A 9,984-nucleotide genomic window follows, 5' to 3' on the forward strand; every position below is an offset into this window, starting at 1 on the left:
ACTCAAAATTAAAGTGGAAAACCACACTACAGGCTGATCCAACTTTGATGTAATGTCCTTAAAACAAGTCAAAATGAGGCTCAGTAGTGTGTGTGGCCTCCACTTGCCTGTATGACCTCCCTACAACGTCTGGGCATGCTCCTGATGAGGTGGCGGATGGTCTCCTGAGGGATCTACTCCCAGACCTGGACTAAAGCATCCGCCAACTCCTGGACAGTCTGTGGTGCAACGTGGCGTTGGTGGATGGAGCGAGACATGATGTCCCAGATGTGCTCAATTGGATTCAGGTCTGGGGAACGGGCGGGCCAGTCCATAGCATCAATGCCTTCCTCTTGCAGGAACTGCTGACACACTCCAGCCACATGAGGTCTAGCATTGTCTTGCATTATGAGGAACCCAGGGCCAACCGCACCAGCATATGGTCTCACAAGGGGTCTGAGGATCTCATCTCGGTACCTAATGGCAGTCAGGCTACCTCTGACGAGCACATGGAGGGCTGTGCGGCCCCCCAAAGAAATGCCACCCCACACCATGACTGACCCACCGTCAAACCGGTCATGCTGGAGGATGTTGCAGGCAGCAGAACGTTCTCCACGGCGTCTCCAGACTCTGTCATGTCTGTCACGTGCTCAGTGTGAACCTGCTTTCATCTGTGAAGAGCACAGGGCGCCAGTGGCGAATTTGCCAATCTTGGTGTTCTCTGGCAAATGCCAAACGTCCTGCACGGTGTTGGGCTGTAAATACAACCCCCACCTGTGGACGTCGGGCCCTCATACCACCCTCATGGAGTCTGTTTCTGACCGTTTGAGCAGACACATGCACATTTGTGGCTGCAGGGCTCTGGCAGTGCTCCTCCTGCTCCTCCTTGCAAAAAGGCGGAGGTAGCGGTCCTGCTGCTGGGTTGTTGCCCTCCTACGGCCTCCTCCACGTCTCCTGATGTACTGGCCTGTCTCCTGGTAGCGCCTCCATGCTCTGGACACTACGCTGACAGACACAGCAAACCTTCTTGCCACAGCTCGCATTGATGTGCCATCCTGGATGAGCTGCACTACCTGAGCCACTTGTGTGGGTTGTAGACTCCGTCTCATGCTACCACTAGAGTGAAAGCACCGCCAGCATTCAAAAGTGACCAAAACATCAGCCAGGAAGCATAGGAACTGAGAATTGGTCTCTGGTCACCACCTGCAGAACCACTCCTTTATTGGGGGTGTCTTGCTAATTGCCTATAATTTCCACCTGTTGTCTATTCCATTTGCACAACAGCATGTGCAAGTTATTGTCAATCACTTTTGCTACCTAAGTGGACGTTTTGATTTCACAGAAGTGGGATTGACTTGGAGTTACATTGTGTTGTTTAAGTGTTCCCTTTATTTTGTTGAGCAGTATATTTAAAGGCAATGCTACCAAATACTAATTGAATGTATGTAAACTTCTGACCCACTGGGAATGTGATGAAATAAATAAAAGCTGAAATAAATCATTCTCTCTACTATTATTCTGACAATTCACATTCTTAAAATATAGTGGGGATCCTAGCTGATCTAAAATTGAGAATTTTTACGAGGATTAAATGTCAGGAATTGTGAAAAACTGAGTTTAAATGTATTTGGCTGAAGTGTATGTGAACTTCAGACTTCAACTGTATCTGGGCTGAGATACATTCAAGACACGCAACTGATGCGCATGGCACCCGTTTACATATTTATAGAATATTCAAACTCTGGAAAGGTATGTGTCAACATGCTGGCATATCTAAGCCTTTATACTTAGGCATGAACGAAGCCACATATTTTCAGAAATGTATAATCTCTAGTCATTACCTGATAATTTATGTATCTGTATTTTTTTAAATGCATAATTTCAATAGATATCCTTACATGATATTTAATTTTTAATATTCATCCTCGTATGTTAGATCTGAGCATATGTTTGCACAATATTCAGTAGTAGGTTAGAAGGCACGCAAAGGCCAACATCGTCATATTTAATCCAAGTTGCTATTTCCAAAGCACATATCTGCTATTTGTTTAAAAAATGCAGCACAGCAAGTCCAGAGCTCCTATCACAACATACGTTTTCTGTAAAGATGCAAATTTAGACCTATCTTTGCTATACGTTTTTTTGATATATATTGAACAAAAATATAAACGCAACATGCAATAGTTTCAATGATTTTACTGAGTTACAGTTCATATAAGGAAATAGTCAATTGAAATTAATTCATTAGGCCCTACCTAATCTTGGGATTTCACGACTGGGCATAGACCCACCCACCTGGGAAACAGGTTGTTTTTCCCCACAAAAGGGCCTAATTACAGACAGATAATACTCCTCAGTTTCATCAGCCGTACACATGGTTGCAGGTGGCTTATGGTCGAGAAATGAACACTCAATTCTCTGGCAACAGCTCTGGTGGACATTCCTGCAGCCTCAAAACTTGAGACATCTTTGGCATTGTGTTTTGTGACAAAACTGCCCATTTTAGAGTGGCCTTTTATTGTCCCCAGCACAAGGTGCGCCTGTGTAATGATCATGCTGTTTAATTACCTTCTCGATATGCCACACCTGTCAGGTGGATGGATTATCTTGGCAAAGGAGAAATGCTCACTAACAAGGATGTAAACAAATTTGTGCACAACATTTGAGAGAAATAAGCTTTTTGTGCGTAATTTCTAGGATCTTTTATTTCAGCTCATGAAACATGGGACCAAAGCTACATGTTGCATTTAGTTCAGTATCTTTAACAGAAAATAAAAATGGATGGATGAGATGGGTGCAGATTGGGTCATCATGTCAGTGGTGGTCCCTCACAGTCCAGACCCAACGTGGTGGTAGTGTCGGACTGTGATCCACTCCAAACTGTAAATGCATAAATCATTAATAATTTCACATAATCATAACATAAGGACTCTACCGTCTTCATTCATGACGAGAAAACTATCTGGAACAAGCTAGCTAGCTAGCTAGCGAAGTTGCTAGCTAAGTTAGTTAGCTAACTGGTAGCCTAGCCACCTAACAACAAAATTGCCTTCCTTAAAACGTTTAGGTGTATTTCATATTACTGGTTAGTATACGCTAGCTAAGTTAGTTAGCTAGTGTATACTAACCCGTAATACAAAATACACCTAAACGTTTTAAAACGTTATCTGTCACCATGAGGCTTGATAGGGGGTAAAACAAAAAAATTGCCTGAAAGGAAGGCAATTTTGTTGTTAGCTGGCTAGGCTACCAGTTAGCTTTTGCCCCCTATCATGCCTCGCTAGTTAGCCCTACTGGCTGCTGGCCGAATTAGCTAATTATTTTGATTCTAGTTATTAAGGTAAATTAAACATCTCAAATTAGCTACTCAGTTTTGCATGATCTTATTTTAGGTATTTTCTGAACAGCTTCTCACTTCTTCGTTTCCCCAGTTAAAATGGACCCTTTTTGCCCAGTGCATGCCTAACATACAGTACACTCCCCCTGACCTCTTTCATTGTGTGTCTCTCTCTATCTGCCTGTCACTCACACACTGACGCACTGAGAGATGACAGGATGTCTAAACTAGGCCATTGGAGCTGGTACAACTGGTTAGAATTTCCTGTTAACACTAGGGATTCCTTCGCTCTAGGCCCACTATATCATGTCAGATTTACAGTCTTTCAAAACATAGTCTTACAGGGACATTCAGATTATCTTTTCGATAAGTAGGGATGGACTTGTAGCCACATGCAATGTATCACAGTAGAAATCACCAAGACTTGTCCTCCCATGCCCTGCATATTGTTTCTTATCAGCATGTGTGGGCATATGTGTGTCATATTTTCTTTACAAGTTAAAGATCCCCCAGCCACCCAGATCACCCACTCAACTCAACTTCACAGGTTAAAGAGCCCCCAACCACCCAGATCACACACTCAACTCAACTTCACAGGTTAAAGAGCCCCCAACCACCCAGATCACACACTCAACTCAACTTCACAGGTGAAAGATCCCCCAGCCACCCAGATTATCCACTCAACTCAACTTCACAGGTTAAAGATCACCCAGATCATCCACTCAACTCAACTTCACAGGTTAAAGATCCCCCAGATCATCCACTCAACTCAACTTCACAGGTTAAAGATCACCCAGATCACCCACTCAACTCAACTTCACAGGTTAAAGAGCCCCCAACCACCCAGATCACACACTCAACTCAACTTCACAGGTGAAAGATCCCCAGCCACCCAGGTCACCCACTCAACTCAACTTCACAGGTTAAATATCCCCAGCCACCCAGATCACCCACTCAACTCAACTTCACAGATGAAAGATCCCCCAGCCACCCAGACCATCCACTCAACTCAACTTCACAGGTTAAAGATCACCCAGATCATCCACTCAACTCAACTTCACAGGTTAAAGATCCCCCAGATCATCCACTCAACTCAACTTCACAGGTTAAAGATCCCCCAGCCACCCAGATCACCCACTCAACTCAACTTCACAGGTTAAATATCCCCAGCCACCCAGATCACCCACTCAACTTAACTTCCCTTAGTATTTCCATTCAGGCTAAAGACTCACAGATAACTAGACAGCCCACTTCTCTGAAGATCTCTGTTTTCTGCCCCAAACCCCCCACTCCTGTTTACAGTCATATGGAGGATGTGTGGGAGCTGGAAGAACTGATAGATATCACCCAGTAGTGAAAGGACAGATGACATGAGAGATAAGCTCAGGATGTCGACACTGAGGTTTTTCTTCATCTGACAGTTCATGAGTTCTTTGATCTCGCTATGCAAACATGCACCCTGCTACCATTTCCACAACAGTTCTGTCTGTGTGTGTGTGTGTGTGTGTGTGTGTGTGTGTGTGTGTGTGTGTGTGTGTGTGTGTGTGTGTGTGTGTGTGTGTGTGTGTGTGTGTGTGTGGAAACGGTTGGGTGTCGGAAAACACTCAGTGTTTGTCTCCTAGCTGGTGGAACTTGGGTATGACGCTACAAGCTGGGCACACCTATAATTGGGAAGTTTCTTCCATTCTTCTCTGCAGATCCTCTTAAACTCTGTCTAGTTAGATGGGGAGTGTCGCTGCACAGTTATTTTCAGGTCACTCCAGAGATGTTAGATCGGGTTCAAGTCCAGGCTCTGGCTGGGTCACTCAAGGACATTCAGAGACTTGTCCTGAAGCCACACCTGCGTTGTCATGGCTGTGTGCTTAGGGTCATTGTCCTTTTGGAAGGTGAACCTTCACCCAAGTCTGAGGTCCTGAGCACTCTGGAGCAGGTTTTCCTCAAGGATCTCTCTGTACTTGCTCCGTTCATCTTTCCTTCTATGCTGACTAGTCTCTCAGTCCCTGCCGCTGAAAAACATCCCCACAGCATGATGCTGCCACCACCATGCTTCACTGTAGCGGTGGTGTCAGGTTTCCTCCAGATGTGCCCCTTGATATTCAGGCCAAAGAGTTAGTTTCACCTGACCAGCGAATCTTGTTTCTCATAGTCAGAGTTCTTTAGGTGCTTCTTGCCAAACTCCAAGTGGTGTGTCTTATGCCTGTCACGTGTGCTCCCTCGCTTGCTTCTAGGTCACCATGCTGCTCGTTATAGCGCACACCTGTTACCAGCGGTACACTCTTAATGACACTCACCTGGACTCCATCACCTCCCTGAGTACCTGCCCTTTATATATCACTCCCTTTTGTTCCTTCCCCAGGCATCATTGTTTCTGTTTCATGTCTGTGCGTTGTTCGTGTTTTCTTGTTTTATATTATGTTACGTTTACTTATGAAAACACTCGATCCCTGAACTTACAGTGCCTTTAACTGAGGAGTGGCTTCCATCTGGCCACTCTACCAAAAGACCTGATTGGTGGAGTGCTGCAGAGATGGTTGTCCTTCTGGAGGCTTCTCCCATCTCCGCAGAGGAACTCTGGAGCTCTTTCAGAGTGACCAGGGTCTTGGTCACCTGAACAAGGCCCTTCTCCCCCGATTGCTCAGTTTGGCTGGGCGGCCAGCTCTAGATCTGTGCCTCAACACAATCCTGTCTCTGAGTTCTACGGATAATTCCTTCAACCTTGTGGCTTGGTTTTTGCTATGACATGCACTGTCAACTGTGGAACCTTATATAGACAAATAATTTCCAATCAATTGAATTTACCACAGGCGTACTCCAATGAAGTTGTACAAATATCTCAAGGATGATCAATGGAAACAGGATGCACCTGAGCTCAATTTCAAGTCTCATAGGAAAAGGTCTGAATACTTTTGTAAATTAGGTATTTCTGTTTTTTATTTTTAATACATTTGCAAAAATTTCTAAACCTGTTTTCGCTTTGTCATTATGGGGTATTATGTGTAGATTGATGAGGAAAACAATTAATTTAATCCATTTTAGAATAAGGCTGTAACGTAACAAAATGTGGAAAAGGGGAAGGTGACTGAATACTTTCTGAATGCACTGTATTGTGACAATCAACACCACTATGAAACCTTTGACCCAGTTAGAGACCCTGTTTGCCATCAACTACAGTTAACAATTAACACGTTATAGCGTGTGTTTGAGATAGATAGAATTGAAAAAAATCTGACTATTTCTGTACAAAAACTAATAGACAGAAACCCACACATCATACTCATCACTGTAAAACGCTCCCTGAAACACTTCAGCGAGTAGGCCTTTCTAATCGACCTGGCCGGGGTATCCTGGAAGGATATTGATCTCATCCCGTCAGTAGAGGATGCCTGGATATTTTTTTTAAATGCCTTCCTAACCATCTTAAATAAACATGCCCCATTCAAGAAATTTAGAACCAGGAACAGATATAGCCCTTGGTTCTCCCCAGACCTGACTGCCCTTAACCAACACAAAAACATCCTATGGCGTTCTGCATTAGCATCGAACAGCCCCCGTGATATGCAGCTGTTCAGGGAAGCTAGAAACCATTATACACAGGCAGTTAGAAAAGCCAAGGCTAGCTTTTTCAAGCAGAAATTTGCTTCCTGCAACACTAACTCAAAAAAGTTCTGGGACACTGTAAAGTCCATGGAGAATAAGAACACCTCCTCCCAGCTGCCCACTGCACTGAAGATAGGAAACACTGTCACCACTGATAAATCCACCATAATTGAGAATTTCAATAAGCATTTTTCTACGGCTGGCCATGCTTTCCACCTGGCTACTCCTACCCCGGTCAACAGCACTGCACCCCCCACAACAACTCGCCCAAGCCTTCCCCATTTCTCCTTCTCCCAAATCTGCTCAGCTGATGTTCTGAATTAGCTGCAAAATCTGGACCCCTACAAATCAGCCGGGCTAGACAATCTGGACCCTTTCTTTCTAAAATTATCTGCCAAAATGGTTGCCACCCCTATTACTAGCCTGTTCAACCTCTCTTTCGTGTCGTCTGAGATTCCCAAAGATTGGAAAGCAGCTGCGGTCATCCCCCTCTTCAAAGGGGGGGACACTCTTGACCCAAACTGCTACAGACCTATATCTATCCTACCATGCCTTTCTAAGGTCTTCGAAAGCCAAGTCAACAAACAGATTGCCGACCATTTCGAATCTCACCATACCTTCTCTGCTATGCAATCTGGTTTCAGAGCTGGTCATGGGTGCACCTCAGCCACGCTCAAGGTCCTAAATGATATCTTAACTGCCATCGATAAGAAACATTACTGTGCAGCCGTATTCATTGATCTGGCCAAGGCTTTCGACTCTGTCAATCACCACATCCTCATCGGCAGACTCGACAGCCTTGGTTTCTCAAATGATTGCCTCGCCTGGTTCACCAACTACTTCTCTGATAGAGTTCAGTGTGTCAAATCGGAGGGTCTGCTGTCCGGACCTCTGGCAGTCTCTATGGGGGTGCCACATGGTTCAATTCTTGGACCGACTCTCTTCTCTGTATACATCAATGAGGTCGCTCTTGCTGCTGGTGAGTCTCTGATCCACCTCTACGCAGACGACACCATTCTGTATACTTCTGGCCCTTCTTTGGACACTGTGTTAACAACCCTCCAGGCAAGCTTCAATGCCATACAACTCTCCTTCCGTGGCCTCCAATTGCTCTTAAATACAAGTAAAACTAAATGCATGCTCTTCAACCGATCGCTACCTGTACCTACCCGCCTGTCCAACATTACTACTCTGGACGGCTCTGACTTAGAATATGTGGACAACTACAAATACTTAGGTGTCTGGTTAGACTGTAAACTCTCCTTCCAGACCCATATCAAACATCTTCAATCCAAAGTTAAATCTAGAATTTAATCCAAAGTTAAATCTAGAATTGGCTTCCTATTTCGGAACAAAGCAACCCTTGTAAAACGGACCATCCTACCAATCCTCGACTTTGGCGATGTCATTTACAAAATAGCCTCCAACTCAACAAATTGGATGCAGTCTATCACAGTGCAATCCGTTTTGTCACCAAAGCCCCAAAAACTACCCACCATTGCGACCTGTACGCTCTCGTTGGCTGGCCCTCGCTTCATACTCGTCGCCAAACCCACTGGCTCCATGTCATCTACAAGACTCAGCTCGCTGGTCACCATTGCATCTCCCACCTGTAGCACACACTCCAGCAGGTATATCTCTCTAGTCACCCCCAAAACCAATTCTTTTTTTAAAAAAAATTTATTTTTATTTTTTTACCCCTTTTTCTCCAATTGTGTAGTAGCTACTATCTTGTCTCATCGCTACAACTCCCGTACGGGCTCGGGAGAGACGAAGGTTGAAAGTCATGCGTCCTCCGATACACAACCAACCAAGCCGCTGCTTCTTTAACACAGCGCACATCCAACCCGGAAGCCAGCCGCACCAATGCGCCGGAGGAAACACCGTGCACCTGACCACCTTGGCTAGCGTACACTGCGCCCAGCCCGCCACAGGAGTCACTGGTGCGCGATGAGACAAGGACACCCCTACCGACCAAGCCCTCCCTAACCCGGGCGACGCTAGGCCAATTGTGCGTCGCCCCACGGACCTCCCGGTCGCGGCCGGTTACGACAGAGCCTGGGCGCGAACCCAGGACTCTGATGGCACAGCTGGCGCTGCAGTACAGCGCCCTTAACCACTGCGCCACCCGGGAGGCCCCAAAACCAATTCTTTCTTTGGCCGCCTCTCCTTCCAGTTCTCTGCTGCCAATGACTGGAATGAACTACAAAAATCTCTGAAACTGGAAACACTTATCTCCCTCACTAGCTTTAAGCACCAACTGTCAGAGCAGCTCACAGATTACTGCACCTGTACATAGCCCACCTATAATTTAGCCCAAACAACTACCTCTTTCCCTACTGTATTTTATTTATTTATTTATTTTGCTCCTTTGCACCCCATTATTTTTATTTCTACTTTGCACATTCTCCCATTGCAAATCTACCATTCCAGTGTTTTACTTGCTATATTGTATTTACTTTGCCACCATGGCCTTTTTGCCTTTACCTCCCTTATCTCACCTCATTTGCTCACATCGTATATAGACTTGTTTATACTGTATTATTGACTGTATGTTTGTTTTACTCCATGTGTAACTCTGTGTCGTTGTATGTGTCGAACTGCTTTGCTTTATCTTGGCCAGGTCGCAATTGTAAATGAGAACTTGTTCTCAACTTGCCTACCTGGTTAAATAAATGTGAAATAAATAAATAAAATAAATAAAATATATTGTTAGAAGACCTATAGATGGGTTTGTTAGCTGACCTCACGAAAACACTTCCAGGGGCAGAAGTCAGCATGTTGTTGTGATTCTGCATGGCCAGATTGCTAACAATAATGACAAGAAACTGCCATCTGGGGAATCGTAAGTGGCTCAATTCAGCTCGTTTAAAATTAGTACCATATCTTGTTTTGAGGTGTTTTAACTGGCTAAAATTAGCTAGCTAGCTAACCAATAACTGTAATGATGTATTTGAGAGACAACAAGTGTTCAATGTGCAAATGTTTTTATGTTTTCAATAAACATTGAAGACTAAATATAGCTTACATATTGTCAACAATCTATGCCAACCCTGTTTGTGTTGGCCCAT

The sequence above is a fragment of the Oncorhynchus mykiss genome, chromosome 16 (assembly GCF_057628025.1).
Source record: "Oncorhynchus mykiss isolate SJ-2025 chromosome 16, ASM5762802v1, whole genome shotgun sequence".
Lineage (NCBI taxonomy): Eukaryota > Metazoa > Chordata > Actinopteri > Salmoniformes > Salmonidae > Oncorhynchus > Oncorhynchus mykiss.